The 25,561-nt window shown below is 39.8% G+C and overlaps 1 long non-coding RNA gene across 1 annotated transcript; it reads right to left on the minus strand.

Annotated features, from left to right (window-relative positions):
• Positions 1 to 535: 535 nt before the first annotated feature.
• On the minus strand, positions 536 to 25,025 carry LOC107180497. The gene is made up of 5 exons (XR_001511256.2): positions 24,892 to 25,025; positions 22,065 to 22,111; positions 21,881 to 21,984; positions 6,272 to 6,340; positions 536 to 1,257 (listed from the first exon to the last, which is right to left on the minus strand). It is a non-coding gene; the product is annotated as an uncharacterized LOC107180497 (long non-coding RNA).
• Between the last annotated feature and the right edge of the window lie 536 nt (positions 25,026 to 25,561).

Here is a 25,561-nt window from a genome sequence, read left to right on the forward strand (position 1 = left end):
CCATTTGCAACTACATGAATGGAACTGGAGGTATTATGCTCAGTGAAATTAGTCAGAGAAAGACAAAAATCATATGACTTCACTCATATGAGGACTTTAAGACACAGAACAGATGAACATAAGGGAAGGGAAACAAAAATAATATAAAAACAGGGAGGGGGACAAAACAGAAGAGACTCATAAGTATGGAGAACAAACTGAGGGTTACAGGAGGGGTTGTGGGAGGGGGGATGGGCTAAATGGGTAAGGGGCATTAAGGAATCTACTTCTGAAATCATTGTTTCACTATATGCTAACTAATTTGGATGTAAATTTTAAAAAAGAAAAAATAAAATTAAAACAAAAAGAAAACCTGGCTGGCTCTACCTAAGTATATGATCACATTGTATACTTTGTATGCACATATTGACACAAAAATATAAATATGCAAATAGATAAAATATACCTAAACATAATTTCTCAAATATCCCATTGGAATTGTACTCTTCTTTATTTTTCATTATTATGTAGCATATGCTAAGTATAGGGCAGAATTCTAAGATGGCGGCAATGATCCTTACCTTCCGATATTCCAGAACCCTGTGTATGTCCCTCCCCTTGAGTGTGAGCTGGATCAAGTGCCTTGCTTTCAACAAACAAAAGGGATAGGATGTCACTTCTGAAATTAGGTTTTAAAAGATTGCAGCTTCCATCTTGCTCACTCTTGCTTGCTCTCTCTTATAGAAACCAGCTGCCATGTTGTGAGCTGCCCTATGGAGAGGCCCATGGGACAAGGAACTCAGAAAGGGCCTCCGGCCAACAGCCAGCAAGGAACTGAGGTCCTCAATGCAGCCACCTATGAGGAACTGAATCTTACCAACACCCACATGAGTGAGCTTGGAGGCAGATCCTTTTGCACTTGAGACTTGAGGTACCTGTACCACACCTTTACTACAGCCTGGGAGAGTCCCTAAAACAGGACCCAGCTAAGGCAAGCCCACATTCCTGACCCATTGAAACTGTGAAATAATAACTATTTTTGTTGTAAACCACCACATTTTTGGTTGACTTGTTACTCAAAGCAAAACAAAACAAAACAAAACAAAACAAAACAAAACAAAACAAAACAAAAGCAAACAAACAAATAAAACATCGGGCTGGTTGGTATTTCTCTGCCTGAAAGCACCATGACCCCACCATTCTTGCAGCCTCCCGCTTTTTGAACTTGAATATATCACTTTGACCTTCTTGGCCTTTGCTGCTTGGCATTTGATTCTCCTGAAATACAAATAATAATAATTAAATTAGCATTTTAAACTCTGTACTCCAGTTGATCTTCAAAGACCCTGCTTTGCATCTGAGTTCAGTCTTCTGCTTTTACAGACATCTTTTCCTGAAGTTTAAGAATTAATACTGGCACAATGTGGCAAATAGGAAAGAAAGGATATCCTTAACAATTAAACTTCCAACTGGAAATCAATACAATGGCATGAAGCACACATGAATAAAAATATGATCGAAAAATATCCCTTTTCTTTCTAAAAGTCATAAAGCAAGATTAATGGTCAATTTAAAACCAAAATCAACCCCCAGATGAAATATCTTCTCCTAAAATCACCATCACATGTCAACTGAGCACGTCTCTTCACCCTGTTATTTTTCATTGTTGGCATCCTCCGGGTTTCCAGCCAGAAGCAGGAAACACTAAATGTCTTCCAGGAAGCCTGCACTGGTGAGATTTGCCCCAGGTTTGGCAGCACCAAGGAGTGAACAGAATCATCACATCACATTGTTTATCACATGGTGGTTTATTGCTGACCAAAGCGTGACACCAGGCTCTCTTTCACCAAGGGATCCCTGAAACCACACCGGCAACCTTGGCCCCCAGGAAGAATCGCCAAGTCAGAACACCTTGTCCACAAAGCAGATGCCTAGAAATGGGTGTTTTTCCACTCCCACATGGAAGGATCTAGCCTAAATGCCACATAGGAACTATCTGTTAACTTTATCCAGAGCAGAAAAGGCATCAAGACAGGAGCTGCATGCTATCAACAATAGCCAAATTATGGAAAGAGCCCATGTTCATCAATTGATGAATGGATAAAGAAGATGTGGTTTATATATACAATGGAATACTACTTGGCAATGAGAAAGAATGAAATCTTGCCACTTGCAACAATGTGGATGGAACTGGAGGGTAACGCTAAGTGAAATAAGTCAGTCAGAGAAAGACAGATATATGTTTTCACTCATGTAGAATTTGAGAAATTTAACAGAAGACCATAGGAGAAGGGAATGGGAAAAAATAGTTACAAACAGAGAGGGAGGCAAGCCATAAGAGACTCTTAAATACAGAGAACAAACTGAGGGTTGATTGGAGGGGGAGGAGAGAGGAAAATGGGTGATGGGCATTGAGGAGAGCACCTGTTGGGATGAGCACTGGGTGTTGTATGAAAGCAATGGATCACGGGAATCTACTCCCGAAACCAAGAGCACACTGTACACACTGCATGCTAGCTAACTTCACAATAAATTATATTTTTTTAAAAAAAGAGAGAATCTTGGCAAAGAATAGATACTGTGACTTAATAGCATTTGTCCATCTCTTACTCTATGGTTCTTTGAAATTTCCAACTGAAATTATAAGGGATTGGAATAAATGAATACACAAAACAGTGAGTTTGCTGCTTTACTGATTTACTTTCAGCTATTCTTCAATTAAGACCACCTTCTTGATTGTATGTTTTCATTTGCCCAAAATAGATATTTTAATTAAAAAAGACTTGATGCGAACCTGTGAGTCACCTAGTAAAAATAAATCAGTAAAATTAACAAGGTTTTACCTAGTATAAGAAATATGAGCAGAGTAGATATAAATAGGTATTTTGTTTGTTTGATGTAATATTTTAGCCATTGCACCAGTAGAAATATTCCAGTGTATCTCTGTCCATTATTCAGTATAGGTATCATTAAATCAAAAGGAAGGTAAGAGTGAGAGAAATAAAATTAGTGATTCCAATAATAGGTCTGTTGCCAGATATGCTTTCTCAGCCCAATTAAGACAAATCAAGAGTTCAATTTTTATCTCCTCTCTTAATTAAGGAATTGGGAATACATGTAAGACAGGGTGAAGTGTTCTTTTTTTCATTTTGTCCCTTCTTTCCTGGTCTTCTTCATCCTCTCCTTGAAAGGAAGTTGCCTTTGAAAGGAGCCAAGGAAAAGAGACTTTGAGAATACGTTGGTACATCAAAGTTAGGCTCCAAGAGAAGAAGATCAGCATTAGCAGGGGGGAAAGTTTGTCTTGTAGATGTGACACTCTGAAGACTTTGAAAGATAGAAGGACAGGACCTCAAAAACACTGATAGAAACCCTCCAAGATGAAAGCACCCGGGCAGGAAAAGACAGAGGGTTAGAAATAGGTCAATGGGATTGTGAGGAGGAGAAGTGAAAGAGGATCCATAAAAAGGAGACGCATCCTCTTCTAAGATGGAGCTAGATGGACTGACAGGATGAGGAGAGAAATGTTTCTTGACAATTCTTAAACTCTTTGTGTGAGAAGATCAGTGGAAAGGAGGATTCTCTTTCAGATGATATCCATGTATGGCCCACCACAGATAGGATAGATATAAAAATGGTTCTTTGATTCAACAAATATTTATTGCATATCTACTATGTGCCAGACACTGTTCAAGGTACTGGGATATAACTGCAAACAAAATGGCTTGGGGGAGGGGGAATCCTTGCCCTTGGGGAGCTTATAGTCCAATGGAAGAAACAGAGGGACAAACTAAATAAATAAAATATAGGGACGCCTAGGTGGCTCGGTCAGTTAAGTGTTTGACTTTGGTTCAGGTCATGATCTTATGGTTCATGTCAGCTGTGCTGACAGCTCAGAGCCTGGAGCCTGCTTTGGATTCTGTGTCTTCCTCTCTCCCTGCCCCTCCCCTGCTTGCACTCTGTCTCTCTCTCAAAAGTAAATAAACATTTTTTTAATTTAAATAAATAAAATATAAAAATATATAGTACATATGAGATAAAGATAAAGACCCTGAATAACCAAAGCAGCCTTGAGAAAGAAGAAAGCTTCAGGCATCATGTTCCCTTATTTCAAATCCTATTACAGAGCTATAATAATTAAAACATTATGATATTGGCATAACAGACACTTAGATCAATGGAGCAGTATAGAGAGCCCAGAAATAAACTCATGCATACATGGTCAATTAATTTACAACAAAGGAGCCAAGAATACACAATGGGGAAATACAGTCTCTTCAATAAATGGTGTTGAGAAAACTGGACGGCCATAGACAAAAGAATGAAACCAATTACTATCTTATAACATACGCACAAAAGAGTTAACTCAAAATGGATTAAAGACTTGAATGTAAGACCTGAAACCATAAACTCCCAGAAAAAAACATAGGCAGAAGCTCCTTGACATAGGTCTTGAAGATGATTTTTTTAATCTGACACCAAAAGTCGAAGCAACAAAAGCAAGAGTAAATAGTGAGACTACATCAAACAAAAAAGCTTCTGCACAGCAAAAGAAACCACCAACAAAATAAAAAGGCAACCTATTAAATGGGAGAAATTATCTCCAAGTCATATATCTGGTAAGGGGTTAATATCCAAAATATCTAAAGAATTCATACATCTCAATAGCAAAAAACAAACAATGCAATTTAAAAATGAGCAAAAGAGGGGTGCCTGGGTGGTTTAGTCGGTTAAGCATCCGACTTCAGCTCAGGTCATGATCTCATGGTTTGTGAGCTTGAGCCCTGCATCATGCTCTGTGATGACAGCTCAGAGCCTAGAGCCTGCTTGGGATTCTGTGTTTCCCTCTCTCTCTCCTTCTCCCCTGCATGTGCTCTCTCTCTCTCTCTCTCTCTCTCTCTCTCTCAAAAATAAATATATGTTAAAAAAAATTTTTTTAAATGAGCATAAGATCTGATTAGACATTTTTCCAAAGGAGACATACAGAAGGCCAACAGACACATCGTCAGTCATCAGGGAAATGCAAATCAAAACCATAATAAGATGTCACCTCACACCAGTTAGAATCAAAAAGACAAGCGATAACAAGTATTGGCAAGAATGTGGAAAAAAAGGGAACCTTTGTGTACTGTTGGTGAGAATGTAAATTAGCATAGTCACAATGGTAAACAGTATGGAAGTTCCTCAAAATATTAAAAATACAACTACCATGTGATCCAGCAATTCCACTTCTGGGCATTTATCTGGAGAAAATGAAAACACTAACTTGAAAAGATATACACAGCCCCATGTTCACTGCAGCATTATTTATAATAGCCAAGATATGTAACAACCTAAGTGGCCATCAAAGGATGAATGGATAAGGAAAATTTAATGTGTATCTATCTATAGACATATATGTCTATCTACACACATGTATGTATATATAGTATGTATATATAGTATATATGTATATATGTGTGTATATATACATATGGGTATATATGTTATGTGTGTGTGTATATATATGCACACACAATGAAATATTATTCAGCCATTAAAAAAGAATGAAATCTTGCCATTTGTGACAACATGCATGGATCTTAAGGGCATTATGCTAAGTTAAATAAGTCAGACAAAGACCAATACTGTATGATCTCCACTAGATGTGGGATATAAAAAAATAAAAATAAATAAACTCACAGAAAAAAAAAATTGGTGGTTGTCAGAGATGGGAGGTAAGAGAAATCAGTGAAGGAGATCAAAAGGTTAAAATATTTTTTTAATTTTTAGTTAAATATATGTTTATGTTTATGTACAAATACACATAATGAGATATATTTATTAATATTTATATATTGATATATAAATATCTATATAATTAAATAAGGATGAAAGTGTCAAGGAGAGAAGGAAAGCCACATGGGATACAGAAGCTAGGGAAATTACACATATTGAGTGACTTCAGTAGACTACTAGCACTTAGGCAAGAGGAAGAAAGTTAATGGAGTTATGAGAGTATATTTCTCCTTGAATAAGTGGAAAGATAAATGAACAAATAAACAAACAAATAAAGAAACACTGCCCTGGAACTTATTCCCCAAAGCTTCACATCAGGAGCTGCTGGGGCGGTTTCTTTTCTTTTGCACAAATGACCAAAGTTCAGTTGTGTTCCACGCCTTTGCCTCAGCCGATCTGTTCGGTTCATCCTTCCCCTGCTAACTCCCCACAGAAACCCACCCCTACTACTGTCCCCAGGCTAGGTGTTATTTCCTCCCTGAAGCTTTCCCCAGTAAAAATAATGCCTCACACTCACCTCTCACAAGGGCTTCCCACACATGAAGCTCCAGAATGCTTCTGAGAGGCGGGCATCATCATCACCATGCTACGTGGGAGGAAACGAAGGCACAGAGAACATGGGTGACTTGTCCAAGGCTGAACACCTAGAACTGGGACTGACACACAGGTATCCGGAACCCAAGCTGTAGGCTTGAAAGAGCGTGGAGCCGTGAGAAGAGCACAGGTTCATCAAATCTTTATGTCTCCCCCACTTGACTGGAGCAAGTTGCTCCACTAGTCCAAGCCTTAGTTTTCTCACTTACAAAATAGGATAAGGCGACAAAAAGAAGAGTTTGGTTGTGGGTGTGGACTGTGAGGATTAGTCCCAATGTCTGGAACCTAGGAGACACTCAACTGTTAGTTACCTCCTGCCTTCTATTCCCTCCTCCCCACCCTGCAGCGACGGCTGTAACTATCTCCCAGCTCACATGGACCTTCTCTCCTCCACACTTAGACAGAAATCATGACCTCTACCATACAACCTGGTCCCTTATTCAAATAGTAATTGGGATTCTTTATGCCACAAGACACCAAAGCCCAGGTCAAAAGCAGTTAATAATGAAAGGGCATTTATTAATGCTAATAACTGAAAAGAGCAGAGATAGGCAGCCAGATAGGATTTTGTCAGCAGGACTCTGGCTCTACCCCCGTGATTTTCCTCTGGCTTTGCATGGGTCCGTGCACAGGCCTCCTTCTCGGGCCGGCCCCCATCATGACAGCAAAATTTACCCCAGCAGTTCCAGCTTTCATATCTTCATGCTGCCCTGGCCATGAAGAGAAGATCTGGGCTGTACCATCTTAGAAAATGTCCTTGAGTCCCAGCTCAGGTCGCAGGCCTGCCCCTGAGCCAACCACTGTGGTGGCCAGGGAGATGGACCAAGCCCACAGTTTTAGCTTGGCTGTGTGCTCGACCCCAGCCCTGATCCAGACATAGACTCACCACCCAGGAACCAGTTGGATCATCAGTGGAAACCAGGGTTGTGAGACCAAAAAGTATTTTAATAGATATAATGTTAGTCTTCTATTGGACCCAGTTCCATGTCCTGACACTGACGTGAGCAATGCTGAGAGCAAATAGCCCTGCCAGTCCATAGGACCCAGCTCTTTAGAGGGTTTCTGTGGCCCAAACCTTAGGTCCAGGTCTCACTTGGGCTATTTTCTTGAAGTATTGCACCTCTATCCCATAGCTAAAATTGCTGTGCTCACAGGAGTCCCGAATACATAAAATTGCATGGGATTGGATTCTGCCCTTAAATTGATTTTATATCCTTTGAAAGCTTTATGGTGTATCATGTGTATGCGTGTGTGTGTGTGTGTGTGCGTGTGCGTAAAACTGTTGATCAGGTCACTGAGGGATAGTTTTGTAAAGAGTCACCCATCTGGCTTTTCATAGGAATAAAATTCACATTATGACAACGACTTTCAACAAAGGTTAAGCATGCAAACTTTGGTTTAAAAAAACAATTTGTCCATAACTCAACTGCTTTTATCTTTAAGCCTTTGAAGTGGAAGGTTACAAAAAAAAAAAATCAAATATTTCATTCTTGACATCTTCAGGGAAGGTGTGTGTAAATAGGAAACACACATAAAACCCCTGAACATAAAGAAACAACAAATGATTTGCATAATTACAACTGCAGAAATGTATATAGGAGATAAAACAGATTAAGGATATTGCCCTTGGAAGCTACTTCCCATCAATAAGGCCTGGATAGATTTATATTTCTCGTTTTTCCCTGATCCACAGGTTAAATTTGCCATCTTCTGATTCCTTGTCACATTTCACATATCAGGCAAACACCTCTGGGGTGCCTCTGGGGAATTCACAACCTTCAGAGAGTTGTTGATAGTGATCACTTTCTTCTGAAGTCTTTGTTGATCCAAGAATACATATCTTGTTGTGTAAGTCTTCATAAATCAGTCTTTCCGCCCGTTTATCATCCTTGTGGCTTTTCTCTGAACACTCTCCAGTGTGTCTCCAACTTGCTAATAATGAGGTTCCCAGATCACAGTGCACCATTCCAAGCTCAGTCTCTCATTGTGCAGAGACTGACTTTGCCTCCTTGCTTCCTGACCCACTGTTTCCACTTACAAAGTTCTTATGCTGCCAGATCATATATGAAGCTGTGATTCATGCACCCTCCATTACAATGCCTGGGGGAGCCCAAGCACTTCCCTAATAGGTCAATGCCTGATGTGTAATAAGTGCTCAGAAAGGGTCCTTGAGTAAGTGAACAAATGGACGCATGGGCTCCCCAGTTGTGTCTTCACTGTATCAAAACCTTTATTGTAAAAAGAGCGATGGAATGTGTGTGTTTGTGGCAAAAGTGGGAGACAAGAGAGCAGAAGAAATACACAAGAAATCCTTTGCTATTTGGCCTTTGTAATTCAAACATTTCTACCAATTTGATTGGATTGAGATCTAGTTCCAGTCTCATTTAGCAAAAGGCAAACTGAAGTTCAGAAAACTAAGACATGTCATCACAGTGGCTGAACAGTTAAATTGCAGTTGGGAACATACCTGGAATCAGAATTCTAGTGCCTGGTGTAGCCTCCCAGACCAAAGCAGTTTTAAAATACTATTGGTAAAATCTTTGCAGGACTGACTTCTTTAGCTAAAACAATGGAGTCATGGGTTTCTAACTGGTTTTGTTGAGAGAACTCTTGCCCTTTCTATCCCCAATAACAGGATCCAAGAGAATGGAAAAGTGGCAGACAAGAGCTAACCTGGTTTCTTGCTTTCTCCAACCTGATGGCTCTAGTGGCAGTGCGGGTGACAAGAGTAGTAGAAGTAGCTGCTACCATGACTGAGTACCTGCTGTATACCACACAGTCCTCTTGACCCTTCACAGATATGTTATTTCATGTAAACCTTTAAACAGCCAATTAAAATAGGCATCATTAGATCAATGTTACTGTAAGGAAACTGAGTCTCACAAGGTTTAAGTGCTTCAGGATCTCACAGCAGAGCTAGTGTGCCAATTCAGCTCTGTGAGACTACTCCACATTGTTCTGCCCTAGAATACATCCTTTCCTTGGTTTCAATACAGCACCATCCCTGATAATCCCCCTACTTTCTGCTTCATACAAACTTTTCATCCAGGACCCTCAGTCAAAACTGAGAAATGCAGGCAGGGCGGGTGGGTGGGAGTGTGATGGGGGGGGGGGGAGGGGACTGTTTCTTTTAGTTTCACTCAGAAAAGTTTAGAGTTTTCAGAGACCTTTTCTTTAGGAAATTAAGGAAAACAACAAACCATCAAGCATGTCACTTACTAATAGGACTAGCCAAGTGTAAGGCCAAATACAAAGGCATTAAAATGTACTGGTGTAGTGCCTGCCTGGTCACAGATAGCCATGGTGGCCCAGAGGCACTTCCCCTCTTCTCCAACCCATCTCTCCACCTTGTTCAGTTTCTTCCATTTTGTACGTATATTCGTGGCCTCTTGTTGGAACTGATCATACCGGGTCAATACAGCAGCACGTAGTACTGTGATGAACACTGCAGTGAAATGCACAGAAAAACAAATACCTCAAATCACTCTTCTTTCTAAAACTAATCCAAAAAAAAAAAAAGCAAGACCAGATAATCTTTTCTATTGGTTAATTCATTTCCTCAAATTATCTATACCACACTCTGTCATTATGTCACAACTCCAAATCAACAAATACTTGGATTGAAAAATTTTAAAGAAGTCAGACTTCAAGCTGTATTACAAAGCTGTAATCATCAAGACAGTATGGTACTGGCACAAAAACAGACACTCAAATCAATGGAACAGAATAGAGAGCCCAGAAATGGACACACAAATGTATGGCCAACTAATCTTTGACAAAGCAGGAAAGAATATCCAATGGAATAAAGACAGTCTCTTCAGCAAGTGGTACTGGGAAAACTGGACAGCAACGTGCAGAAAAATGAACCTGGACCACTTTTGTACACCATACACAAAAATAAACTCAAAATGGATGAAAGACCTAACTGTAAAACAGGAAGCCATCAAAAAAACCCTTGCAGAGAAAGCAGGCAAAAACCTCTTTGACATTAGCCGCAGCAACTTCTTACTCAACACGTGTCTGGAGGCAAGGGAAACAAAAGCAAAAATGAACTATTGGGACCTCATCAAAATAAAAACTTCTGCACAGCGAAGGAAACAATCAGCAAAACTAAAAGGCAAACGACAGAATGAGAGAAGATATTTGCAAACAACATATCAGATAAAGAGCTAGTATCCAAAATCTATAAAGAACTTATCAAACTCAACGCCCAAAAAACAAATCATCCAGTGAAGAAATGGGCAAAAGACATGAATAGATACTTCTCCAAAGAAGACATCCAGATGGCCATCCAACACATGAAAAGATGCTCAACATCACTCATCATCAGGGAAATACAAATCAAAACTACAATGAGATACCACCTGACACCTGTCAGAATGGCTAACATTAACAACTCAGGAAGCAACAGATGTTGGCAAGGATGCAGAGAAAGGGGAACCCTTTTGCACTGTTGGTGGGAATGCAAACTGGGGCAGCCAGCTTGCATTCCCTCCAAACAGTATGGAGGGTCCTCAAAAAATTAAAAATAGAACTACCTTACAACCCAGCAATTGCACTACTAGGTGTTTATCTAAAGGATACAAAAATGCTGATTCGAAGGGGGACATGCACCCCAATGTTTATAGCAGCACTATCAACAATAGCCAAAGTATGGGAAGAGCCCAAATGTCCATCGATGGATGAATGGGTAAAGAAGATGTGGTATATATACAATGGAGTATTACTCGGCAATCAAAAAGAATGAAATCTTGCATTTGCAACTATGTGGGTGGAACTAGAGGGTATTATGCTAAGCGAAATTAGTCAGAGAAAGACAAATATCATATGACTTGACTCATATGAGGAATTTAAGATACAAAACAGATGAACATAAGGGAAGGGAAGCAAAAATAATATAAAAACAGGGATGGGGACAAAACATAAGAGACTCTTAAATATGAAGAACAAACAGAGGATTCAGAGGGTTTACTGGAGGGGTTGTGGGAGAGGGGGTGGGCTAAATGGGTAGGGGCATTAAGGAATCTACTTCTGAAATCATTGTTGCACTATATGCTAACTAACTTGGACGGAAATTTTAAAAAATTTAAATTAAAAAAATAAAATAAATTTAATATAATTATCAATATGGTATATGTGAAAATTATTAAGAAAGTAAATTCTGAGTTATCATCACAAGGAAAAATCCATTTTTTTCTTTTTCTTTTTTTATATCTTGCTAATGTAATCATTACACAACATATGTAAGTCAAGTCATTATGGTATACATGCTAAACTTTTACAGTGCTGTATATCAATTATATCTCAGTAAAACTCAAGGAAATAAACGAAAAAATTAAAGAAAATTTTTTTAAGTAAATTCTTCAGAGAAGTCCACATGCCATGCAAGAGACAATGTAATTTCATAGAAATAGCACTGGAGAAGAAGTGAGATATGGTAGATATGTGGCTTCTAGTTTGTTTGCAGGAACTATAAAATAATCATTTTTGAAAGCCCCCTGGGATATATAAAGCATTCTACAGTACTCATGAAATGCTGGTTGAATTTGTTTAACCGACCTTGGATAGACCTCTCCATATTTCCAAGCTTTAGTTTCTACATTTATAAAACAGAAACTAATAATAGCTTCCTTGTATCACATGACTATCATGGGCTCCCAACAGGATAATATATATGAAAGCATTTTTTAAACAACAAAGCATCACACAAAACTAAGCTATGAAGAAAGGGGAATGAACTATGATGGTTCTGCCAATAACGTGGGCATTGCGCCAAATAGCAAGTTGGAAAGTTAACAGTACTTTTTGCTATTCATCCAGATGTTAGGCACATTCTAACTATAAAAAACTGAAGCGATCACTGGCAAACATTCAGGAGGTCAGAGGACTGCTAGAAGGAGCAACGTGAGTGTTCTCTGGCCCTCCTGGGCCCCAATGTGGGCAGGAAAAATTCCGCATAGAGCTATTTCTCCTCTAAGAGAAACCGCAACTCTCTTGCATCTCTAAAGGGAAAATGGTGCAGATTCTAAATATTTTTGCTCTGGGGCCAAGCCGAATGAATGTACACAAGAGCTAAGTCTTTGTTTTTTCGCTGGGGAATAAGCCCTTTAGATCTCGCACTTTAACCCCACTTCTACAGCAATCAAACCAAGCCAGAAATTTGCACTTGCAAATAGTTTTGAAAGATCTGACTAAGCCATTTTTAGATGTTTTTCCAGTCTCCATGTGCCTTTCCCTCCCACAGAGCACAATTAAAAAGGCACCTTTAAAAGGCTATTAAAAAACATTGATTGGCTTAACTGTGCTAATGTCATGGCTTTAAAATAAAATTCTACTAAGTCCTTAAAATATTGCAGACAAGTACTTTACAGCAAAAACTCGGGACAACCATCCTGAGGCTTCTGTTACTCACAGATACTTACCTAATTACTTTAGTTCAGTTCATCTTTCTTGTCATCCTCCGTCTTTGCATTTTTTAATCTTTTGATAGTTCTCATGAAATCACTGCCTTTATGCACACTAGGAGCCGGCACTTGGCAGCCACACTTCCCCAAGTCATCATAGCGAATTAGAAAGAACAAATCAGACACCTGTGTGCTTTCACTTTGTTGCCGTTGATACTTAAGAAGGGGATGGTGTGGTCTCCTCACATTTGATTGCTAACACCACAGAGTACCCTTCCCAGAGTTGTCTCAAGATTTATTGTAGATCCTGATCGGCCCATGTGATCTCATCCCTGTTTATATAATGAATCACCCTCGTCCCAGGAGAAACTCAGAAACATAACACTAACGTACAGAATTCTTCTCTCTGCTTATATATTTCAATTCTTGCTGTTTTCATGCTCCAGGCCAGCAGACTTCCTCTCATATCCATAATATCTGAGCCCATCTCGAGAAAGGATTCCTCAGGTATAGGTTTCATTTAAGGGTATAGTGAACACGACATCACAGTTTGCATTGATCTACACCAGGTAGTGGCTCAGTGTCCTGATAACATTCTTACATACCCCGCCTGGCCGTAGAAGGCAGTTGAAGAAGAGCAAATGGTTCCCCACACATGAACGTATTTGTAAACTATTCTTTGTTTGAGAAATGTTGGGTGTCTGTTGCTGCTGCTACCGATGATGATGATGATGACGATGACGACGATGATGATTAATCGAATTTTGTTGTTACTAAAGTAGGATTTGCTCAGGAACCAGGTAGACTCCAACCAGACCCTGCAGAAACCTGAAAGCACCAGAAGCTATCTTGTGAGCTATGTGTCTGACTTATGTGCAAACTGCTATGAGGCAGCTTTATGAGTTATGAGTACCGATTCAGCTAAGAGATGCAACAATGAATGAGTTATCATGGTTAGCAATTTCTCCACCGCTCAAAGTCTGGGATTCACAGTCTTGGGTAAGAAACCTCCAGGACATGCCTTCCCCTGAAGCAAATTTCAAGGTTAACGAAGGCCCTCACCATCCCCCATCCAGATGATCTGTCCTTCCATCTCTGCCTCATTAATTTCCCCATTTCCCCCAAGTGCTGACATACCTCCACACCATCTCGGGCCTAACTCTGTCAGTCAGTTTGTGGAATATGTATAAGTATCATTCAGTTTACTCTATCCTCAATTCTCCCCCCTCTTGAGATAACTCCCCGTTGTTTATTAGGTCCACAGGTAGACTAATTAAATATTCCTTCTCTCTACAGGACAGGGGGAAAAACACGTTTGCTGCTATTCTACAGATAATAGTTTTTTTTCCAATTTTTCTAAATGTCGAATGGACCAATGTGGGAAGAAAAGAGTGCGGGACAGGCCAAGCAGCTTGTTAAGTCAAGATGCAAGATTTAGAGAATAAGACCTTTTGCCCAGACGTCTCTCCTCTTTTTCACTCAACTCCACAGAACTGTGACGGCTAAAGGAGAAAGAGAAAGCTCCAAGCTGGCCAGCTCATTGTCAGAGCTCTCCAAGACTGCCTAGGACTCTGCAAACTCATCCCACTATGCACTGAGTACCCCTGCTTGACTACCCTTGGATCTTTCCTCCTCCAATCACTCCTGCTCATCCTTCAAGACCAAGCACTGGGGTCATCTGCAAGAATGTCAGCTGCTATAGCACCATCCACACTTCCTAGGAACATTTAGGAATTCAGTTTGTAATACCTGGTTCATATCCTTACTCATATTCATTCATGGATCACTAGTTTGTTAGCAGGGACTATAAAATAACCATTTTTGAAAGCCCCACCTGGAATAAAGTACTCATGAAGTACTGGTAGAATTTATTGAATCAACCTTAGGTAGACCTCCACATGTTTCCAAGCTGAGATCTCATGTATGCCAATATTTGGTGTCTTTCAAACAAATATTCTTAAATATTGGTTTGTCATTTATTCACTGGGGTCAAGAAAAACTATCTTCATAAAAAAAATAATCTTTATGTTCCAAAAGAAGGAAAGTGCTTGGAATGCAACATAATATTTAGACTTATTTGAGTCAGTCAGAGAAGGACAGATATCATGTGTTTTCACTCATATGTGGATCTTGAGAAACTTAACAGAAGACCATGGGGGAAGGGAAGAGGAAATAAATAATTACAAACAGAGAGGGAGGGAGGCAAACCACAAGAGACTCTTAAATACAGAGAACAAACTGAGGGTGGATGGGGGAGTGGGGGAGAGGGGGAGAGGGGAAAATGGGTGATAGGCATTGAAGAGGGCACTTGCTGGGATGAGCACTGGGTGTTGTATGTAAGCCAATTTGACAATAAATTATATTAAAATATTTAGACTTACTGGAATTGTCTTTCATTGTACTTTCTTATTATCATGTGTAACTGGATAGTATTGGTGTATTAGTTTTCTATTGCTGCCATAACAACTTACCACAAAGTCAGTGGCTTAAACAACATAAATTTATTTATTATCTTATAGTTCTATAGTTCAGATATCCAACACAAATCCCACAGGGTTAACATCAAGGTATTGGCAGGACTATATTCCTTTCTAGGGAGCTCTTAGGGAAAATGCATTTCCTTGCCTTTTCTGGCATCTAGAAGCTGCTTACCTTCCTTGGCTCATGGTCCCCTTCCTCCATCTTCAAAGCCAGCAATGGTGGGCCAAGACTTTCTCACATTGCTACCTCTGGTTTTCTACAGCAAGGAAAGTTTCTCTGATTTTAAGGACTCATGTGTCTAGACTGGGCCTAATAATCCAGGACATTCTCCCCATCTCAAGGTACTTAACTTTAATCACATCAGTAAAGTCTCTTTTTCCATGTAAGGTAACATATTCACAGGTTTCATAGATTACAGTAAGGGCATCTTTGGAACCATTACTCTGTCTACCACAATTAGTTTCTTCCCCCCACAGCCCCTCACTTGGGGTAGATAAAACCGACATGGATAAAAGTATCAAGAAGCCATGATAGGATTGAGAGCTATTTTAGCTGCCTCCTCGCTGTCCTCCTGCCCCAGCCTTGATCCATCCCTCATGCTGTTGCCAGATGACTCTTCCAAAGTGCAGCTCCAGTGTTGCTTATTTCCTGTTCAAAATCCTCCAGTGACCTATATTACTTTCCAAAGTAAGTATAAAATATTCTCTGAAATGTAAGGATGATGATAAGACAGGGATCAACATACTTCTTATGAATCATCACACTTAATCTTTACAATATCCCATAAAGGTTGCTACTTTTAATGCCCCCAGTTTATAGAAGAGCTTCCAGAAGACAAAATAAGTGTGGAGAGGTTGACTAAATTTCTCCACCCACAACACATACCTTATACTTTACTCAGATGTCAACAAACTTGGCCCATAGGTCAAATCTGGCCTGCTGGCTGTTTCTGTACAACATGCAAGCTCACAATTGTTTTCACAGATGAATGTTTATAATCTATTTGATGACAGGGAACACTAACTTTGGACCCCAATTAAATGAGATGTTATCCTCCCCAAAAGAGAAATTTCATTCTTTTCATTAGTAGGCCTGTATTACCAAAAAATTAAAAAATAAAAATAAATAAAAATAAAATGTATTCAGATATTATTACCATCATTATCAGCAGCAGTAGCAACAGCATTGGTGTTTGTATTTCATCAATAAAAAAAAAAAAAAAAAACCTGTGGAGGGGCATGAGGGTGGCTCAGTAGGTTAAGCATCCGACTCTTGATTTCAGCTTAGGTCATGATCTCATGGTTCATGAGTTTGAGCCTCACATTGGCTCTGCACCAACAGTGTGGAGCCTGCTTGGAATTCTCTCTCCCTCTCTCTCTCTCTGCCCCTACCCCACTCATGCTCTCTCATTCTCTCTCTCTCCAAATAAATAAACTTAAATTTTGTTTAATTAAAAAAATTTTTTTAATCTGGAAATTTGCTTTTTTATTATATAAGCACCAATATAATGCCCTCAGTTCTGCCTCTTGGTCTGCAAATCCTAAAATATTTACTATCTGACTCTTCACAGAGTTTGCCAACTCCTACTCTAGCCAATTGTTTCTCAAATATGAGTAAAATATGGACCCTTTTTTAAAATTCCAGTATACTGAACATACAGTGTTAATTAGTTTCAGGTGTACAATATCACTATATTGTACTATATTCAACAATTCCATACATCCATCAACCCAGTGCTCATCATGATAAGTGCACTCTTAATGAACATGGACCCATTTAATATATTCTTTCAGGTGCCCAGTGTTGAATTAAATCATTTCATTACAATGTTATCAAATGTGAACAAAAACTTAGTAAAAAATAAAAATAAAAAACCTCCTTATGCTCATAGGTTTTACTTTTTTAAATTAAGTTTTTTAATGTTTTGTGTGTGTGTGTGTGAGAGAGAGACTGTATGAGTGGGAGAGGTGCAGAGAGAGAGAGAGAGAGAGAGAGAGAGAGAGAGACAGAGGATCTGAAGCAGGTTCTGCACTGACAGCTGCAAGCCCAATACAGGGCTCAAACTCACAAACCATGAGATCATGACCTGAGCTGAAGTTGGATGCTCAACCCACTGAGCAACCCAGGCACCCCATTCTCTTAGCTTTTAAACCACTACAAACCAAAAATTATTTATGAATTAAATGTAAATAATCTCACAAAACCAATAAAATTCAAATAACATCAACTTTGTGTGTTCAATCATGATGTTCTAATTAAACTCACACCACCATGAATATGGTATACACTGCTCAGTGCAGATTATATATAAGGTGGCCACATCGCTGGTCAAATACATGCTTATGTTCATTATTTTAGGGCTATTATTGCAATTAAACTAAAGTTATATTAATGCATAAAGAGAACTCACAGCTGCCCTAACAACACCTTCATGGCCCCTTAGAAGTTCACAGACCCCTAACTGAGAAACACTTCACTAACCAACATGAACTGTTTGATGTCCCCCCAAACATGCTCCATGCAGCAATTTTTGCCTCTGTTCATACTATTCCCTTTTCATGGCTCCAACCACCTACAAGGCTCCCAAATCCCTATTCCCATTTCCAAAGTGATTATTCTCAAGTCAGAGAATATGGCAGACACTGGAGACACCAAACAACTCCGGACAACTTCTAGAAAACTGTGCCCTCCAGGAAAGCTGTTGTATAATGGCAAACATATCCAATCAGAGCCCACTTCTTAGGCAGGATAAATGTCAGATGATTGAGAAGGAAGCAGGTTCCCAAGACTAGGGAAAGTCCTGCTGAACTCCGGTGACATTACCACTGGGATACGAAGCAACTGTATAAGTGCCCAGAGGGTTCCTGGAGCTGCTCAGCACTCCCACATAGCCTTATGATTAATTTCTCACCCATGATGTTTGCTGATGTGCATCTCTTCTTTAGACCTTTAAGAGCCAAACTAATGCCAAGGTTCTTGGCCTGTTAGCCTAACTCTTTCTGAAAAAATTCTTCAGAATATTTTCATGCCCTATTCCTTTTTTTCCCCAGCCCCCATACATCATTTAAAGAGATTGTTAATGGCAAGAGACAATGGTTACCGAGAACAACGAAGCCTGGGAAAATGGAACAGGGCTCTCACAGGAACTTACTGCATAAACTTAGTCATTCATTGGGCATATATTTTTGCCTATCTTCCCATCAAGAATATAATTGTCATAAAGAACAATTTTGCTAAAGGATGTATATATATAGCATTACTCTTTCTCTACAGATTTGGAATTGGCTTGAGCCAAAGTAACAAGGCAGTATAAACTTAAATGAGATTCATAACTGGACGAGCAACTAATCCTCCCTGTAGCAGTACCTATCAAATGTTACTTTGTGCAGAAGAGAGATATAAGTTGTAAAACAGAATTATCAAGGGAAAATAATCAACTGCCCCAGAATAAAGGTAAGTTAAAAAGGCAAGAAAGTGACATTTTTATGTCTTTGGTATTAACATAGAATAGATTCTCTCATTTAATAGTATTTTTGAGTACCCAATAAATATTCTATGATGCATTACAGGAAACACAAAACTTGGTTCTACAACTTAAGAAGCTAAGAAAAATAGATGTAAAAAAGAAACAATATCTTTTGGCCCCTGTGCCAGGTGCTTTTACAGATACTGTATTATTTCTTTCTTTCAAGAGTTGGAGATACATATTATTACCCACTTTTTATCAGAAGAGACAGAGGCTTGGGGAAAGGTAAAGTGAGTTGCCCAAGGTCCTGCATCTTGTCAGAACCATAATGCAAAATTGGGTCTCTCATATAGATCCAAAACTCTCACACGTGCATTAAGATACATTCTCCACTAGCGGCCCCTGGGCAGCTCAGTGGGGGTCATGATCTCACAGTTCTTGAGTTCAAGCCCTGCCTCGAGCTCTGTGCTAACAGCTCAGAGCCTAGAGCCTGCTTTGGATTCTGTCTCCCTCTCTCTCTGGTGCTCTCCCTCTCCCTCTCGCTCTCTCTCTAACATAAATAAACATTTAAAAAAAACCTTTTTAAAAGATACATTCTCCACTAAGAAATATGACAACCATGGAAATAATTACAAAATTTTAAAGTTTCATAATAGGACACATACACGATGCTATGGATATTGAAAGGAGTAGAGAATAGAATGTTTCTCTAAGTTCCATGGATATTAATAGGCAATAGCAGTATTTTTGCTATTATCAAAAAATCAGAAGATAACAAATATTGGCAAGGATGTAGAAAAATGAACCCTATGCGCTGTTGGTGGGAATGTAAATTGGGGCAGCCACTGTGGAAAACAGTATGGAGTTTGCTCAAAAAATTAAAAATAGAAATGCCATATCATCCTATAACCCTACTATGAGGTTTTTACCCAAAGAAAACAAACACGCTAATTTGAAAAGATAAGTGTTAGCATTATTTGCTATAACCAAGATATGAAAGCAACCTAAGTGTCCACGGATAAATGAAGGGATAAAGAAGACATGGTATATATGTATAATGGAGTATTACTACTTAGCCATAAAAAAGAAATGAAGTCTTGTCATTTGTAACAACATGGGTGGACCTAGAGGGTACTATGTCAAGTAAAATAAGTCAGAAAGAAGAAGACAACTACCATATGATTCCACTTATACGTGGATTCTAAAAAACAACTGAACAAACAAACAAACAGGAATAGATTCATACATACAGAGAACAAACTGGTGGTTGCCAGAGGGCAGGAGGATGGTAGGATAGGCAAAATAGGTGAAGGGGATCAAGGGGTACAAACTTCCAGTTACAAATAAATACGTCACAAAAATGAAAAGTACAGCATGGAGAATATAATCAATAATATTGTAATAACACTGTATGGTGACAATGGTAACTATACTTATCGTGGTGAGTATTTTGTAATGTACATAATTGTGAAATCACTATATTGTACACCTGAAACCAATATAATAACATATATCAACCACATTTCAATAAAAAATGCAAAAAAATAAAAGAAATACTTCTAGTTAAGTACTTAGTAAGTAAGCTAAGTACTTAAGATCTGCAATAAAATATATATTTAAAAGAAAATCACAAGATGCTATCATGAACATAAAGGTTAAAATACAAAAATACTCATGTTGTGTGTTCTCAGCTCCCTCTCAACCCACCCAGTTAAGAGTTCACTCTTTATAAACCACTCAATGGTAAATATTTATTTGTATTTTCTTTTAACATTTACATTCAATTTAAAGGCACTTATGTTCAAAGTCATTGGATCTTTGTGGTCTCTATTTTCAGTTCTCCTTTTTATATTTTTTTAAGTTTATTTATTTATTTTGAGAGAGAGAGAGAGAGAGAGAGAGAGAGAGAGAATGAGCAGGGAAGGGGTAGAGAGAGAGAGGGAGAGACAGAGAATCCCAAGCAGGCTCCACTCTGTCAGCACAGAGCCCTATGTGGGGCTTGAACCCAAGAACCATGAGATCATGACCTTAGCCGAAATCAAGAGTCGGATGGTTAACCGACTGAGCCACCCAGGCACTCTGAGTTCTCCTTTTTAAAACTAAACCTTTTTGTCCCTGAATGATCACATCCCAGCATCTCCAGAGCCCGCTCTCCAGCCGATCTTGGACATGCCAGTCTGGCATGACATACCAGCTATCCACGGCCTACTGTAGAAAAAGAGCCCTTAACAAGGTTTTCTATTTCCAGCAAGAGACTTCTGGATTCCGAGCTCAATATAGAGTTTCCACTACTGAGACAGCATTAATTAGTTTATCACCTATGACCTGAGAGATGGTGACATTATATGGATATAATTTATCACAGCAGAAAGCTGAGGGCATTTCATTTGAAACCAGACCATGTTCTCCATGTGTAAGGCTGAGAACGGTTTGCCTTCCCATCCTATCCACTCTTATCACACAACCAGAAACAACATCCACCTATCAAGATGAATGCATGCCTCTACGCACCCGTCTGGTGGTTGTGCACGAACAGGAAACTGCATAGACAAATGACTCTGCCCACCCCACCTCCCGGGGAGACATCAAAACCTTTTCACTGGTCTTGATCTCAGTCATGTGAAGTATTTGATCTCATTTTCTGGAGGGGAATGATAAGCTCTAAGAATGGAATAAAATCGGCCGCAGGTCACAAATTGATGCTGAACACTAAGCAGCAATGACAACACACATCATTGGGAGGTAATGGGGTAGAAGCAGGGAAATGTTGACACTCGCCAACTAAGACCATGAACTAACTGCAGGACACTGGGTTACTGCAAATTTGGTACACATTGCTATCTAAAGATATTATATCATAGCAAGAATACCTGAGCAAGGAATAGAGCTACAGAACCACTAACCACTTTTTCATCTCAACACAGGAGATAAGGGTTACCTAATCTTCTACTTTCACATAATGAGCATACCATGAATGTTTGTTAAGTGAATGACTGATGCTACTGGGGAGCAGTTCCACTGAGGCAGGTATCCCTCATTCTCCCACATGTGTATCACCTCCTAGGTTCCAAAAGCACTTGCAGATACATTATTCTATGTCTTCCCAATAATCTTGCAGTATGGTGTGAAATTATGATTCAGAAAGGTAAAATGACTCACCCAAGATCACACAGAGGCTTACCTGGAACATAGGTCCTCTAGTCCAGAGACCATAAATTTTCTCCTTGAAGAAGCCTGAAGATGAGAAGCCTTTTTTTTCTTCTCTTTATCCAGCCCCTCTCATTTCTGTGGGATTAATGGCCACTGGGAACAATCCAGATGGTTAGTAATAATAACTACCATTTAAAGAGTTTAGTAAGTGTTACCTTTGTGCTTCAGATTCCTCATCTTCAAGGTGGGATATTAACAGTACCTGGTTTTGAGGATTAAATGAAATAATGCATTTAGATAAGTGGCTGTCACATAGCTAGTATTAGTGATACCCCCTGCCTTCCTTCTAATCTTGCACCCAAAGCCAGCCTGCCCCCGAGAGATGTTTCCCTGGCTCCCTCTTCATGCAATACAAATGCAGTGTCTTCAGGGTTTCTCAGTTCTATTGGGAACCAGGGTCATCATAAGCCTTAGTTTAGAGACTAAAATGCTTCCTGACTTTTGATTACCAAGAAAAAGACTTTTATTATTTTTCCTATGTGTACTCATGTTTCAAAAGTTTTCATCTATCATCAGGGTTAATTAAATAATAGTCTATATGGCCTCCTTATTAGGAAATAGACTATTTCTTTAGGTCTTCTAAGCACTGAAAATGGTTCAGTCTCCCGTTACTCTCTAAGGACCACAGATTGAGAATCTCTGTACTAATGCAACTCCTCATTTCCAGGCTAAGAAATAGAGGACCCAAGATGTTGGGGGACTTGTTCAAGGTCACTTAGCCAGTTAAATCAAATCTGAGCCAGGAACTGAATCTTTTGACTCAATTGAGAGCGTTGACAGCTTTCTACTCTAAATCCATATATCTAGTTAGGTCCTTTCTTCCCACTGAAACCATTACTCCAGGGCTTTTTGCAATCTGGATTTTGTAAAGTCAACACCAGCCTTCATCAAAATTGCAAAGGGATCCATTTTCACCACCTCCAGTGCAGAGTAAATGTTTCATAACCAGGAAGCAGTCAAAAGACCCAGTGTTGGAATTGTAGACGCTAACTTGGTTATTTCAAGATATACATCTTGATTTTCCATTTGCTATGGTTTGGGGTCTGTTATGGCTTTCAGGTCATTGCCTACAATGCCTATGTCCCAGGAACTAGGTACCCTTTTGTGCTATGCAATTTAGTGGTTCTCCCTAATACTACCTGGTAACCACTCTCTAAACTTCTATGGTTTTTAATCAGCCATTTCTTCTTTGTTTAATACAGTTCAAGACTGGCTGTCTAAAACACAAGCCACCCACCAGTTGTTTTTATTGGCAAAATTAATGAACAGATTCCTATTCCATCATTCCAGTCATTAAGGAAATGTTGACTAGAACTGGACTGAAGATGGCCATTATGGATATGGAAATCCACTTAATCTTCCCATTGGCTGACACGGAACCAATGACATAATATTAAGCTACAATGCAGGTCTCTAAAAATTGGCTTTGCAGTCATCCAGAAAAAGACAAAACTCTAAAGCCATTTTAGCTGTGTTAAGAAAAAAAGAAAACAACTTTAAATTGAGAACAAATTTTACCAAAGTGGGTATTCTAGTCCCTGATTACAAGAGCTATATATCTCTCCCCCAAAGAAGTCACACATCTGAAAGGAAATATTTAGTGGAAATTTAGACCATACTTTGCTGTAATAGCACATACTTCTCAGCATCCCCAGCTGCATTCTCCAGCATCAACCATCACCAGGGAATTTTCAGGCAGCTTGTAGTTTTCCACGTTTATCAGCCAAGGCCGACTTTAAATACACAACCTCGTCTCCAGTACGGGTTGTAATATGTGACTCTCCCCAGAGGGCCAGGCTATGACATTTAATGAATAGATTATAATGAGAAATAAATATTCTAAAGTGTTTTGCATCTGGGACAGACTCTGATTCCAGTATTGTTCTCGCTTAGTTATTTTCTCTAACAAGAAACTGAAAAGCTGTAGCTGTATCTGGTGAGCATGAAGACACAGTTGATCTTATAGTGCGGTACAATTTGGTAAAAGAGCCATTTCCTTTTCATCACAAGTTTCTGCTAACGCGAACAAGAACCCAGTGGAATCCAGACCTGAGCACATGGCATTTCTGGCCACGATACAAAGGTCTGCAACATCCTCCTAAATATTTGATGACCCCTGGGATATTGCAGCGTAGCGCTGCTGTGGGAACAGCTGAAGCTGCTAACGTGCACAGCTGTTTTTGTCTTCCCACGCTGCTTGGGAGGAAGGCTGCAGGAGGTTATAGAAACGGAGGTAGAGTGCTGTGTGATAAAATGAGGAGTGCTTGCCAAGGCCCACGCAGCAACGCCGGGCTAAGATCTAAATCTCTGAACTCCGCTCCTGGCAGACTACCTATCTGTACCTGCCACCTCCAGCCCCTCCTCTCCCCTTCCTCGCCATGCTGAAAGCTCCCATGTCACAGGCCAGGCAGGCTGCCGAAGAAATCACCAACCTCTCAGAGAAAGGCCCATTTCAGTTACTCTGGGGCTCCGTCCCCCTGGGGTGGGAGAACAGGATGGTAATGACGGTAGAAATGGTAGCACTAACTCTACCACCAGGACCAGTTACGCCATGAAAATAGCCTCAGATAAGTGTTTTCAGGTGGTTGGGAAGGGACTGGTGGCTTCCGATAAAGAACAACCTGCAGATGCTGTGGTAATAAGAAACTTGGTTCAGTTCCCAATTTCTATAAAAATAATATCTTCCCATTTCACAAGCATGGCCATTTCAAAGACGGCTCAGGGCTGAGGGGTCCTCTGTAATTTCCATAAGCCTCCTGCCACGTGACCCCAACAAATAGTATTAGTGCGTGCTTGCTTTGCAAGCGCAGCCTCAAGACACACAGGGCATCAGCTGGTCCTATAGGAAGCTCTGTGACTGGGATAAACTTACAGAGTTGTCCCAGTGGAGGTGAGGGGGCCAGACCTTTGAACCCTCTCTAGCCACCCATCGTTGAATGTGAGCTTCCCTCACCCTCCCCACCTCCAGAGTTGGGGACTAACCTCAGTAAGGAAACTGCCTTCAGTCAAGGGCAATTCCTGTTGAGGGACTTGTCTGTGATGGGTCAGGGGCCAAAAGTCTGGACAGCAGGGTGAAGGGCAGTGTTTGTTCTGAGGGGTGATTTGGGCAGTGCACCCCGGGCTAAAAGAAAACAGTGTTATTTAATTCATTTTTTATTGATGATTTAAAGCTGAGAATATGAGAACATAGAGCAATTATAGTAGACATGTAAATGGGACCACACTGGAGACCTATGTTAGGTGACATCTACGTAAGCATCCACGTTTTGCTAATGCAAAATACGCTCCTCTGGTTTCCGATGGTGAGTGATCTAGACTTTGTCTCCCCTGATATATCTCAGAGCCAGAAATTACATTAGCTAAGGCACGTTCTGAATGGTATTGAAAGGACATGATCCCCATAGAAAGGCACATAGTGATTAGGGGTAACCAGTGATGGATTACCCCTGATGACACTGTTTAGGCAAAATGTCACCTGTCACCATTATGGGCCAAGAGTATATAATAAGACTGCTTATCACAGCAGACTACTGGTAGCATCTCTGGGCACGTCCTCACAGCTACAGACACCATGGATTTGGCATACTTAATGTTCAGAGGCAGCACGCTAACAACAGCTAAGCATTGCTTTGGAGCATGTAGCCGCATGTTT

This window comes from Panthera tigris, chromosome C1 (assembly GCF_018350195.1).
Source record: "Panthera tigris isolate Pti1 chromosome C1, P.tigris_Pti1_mat1.1, whole genome shotgun sequence".
Classification (NCBI taxonomy): domain Eukaryota; kingdom Metazoa; phylum Chordata; class Mammalia; order Carnivora; family Felidae; genus Panthera; species Panthera tigris.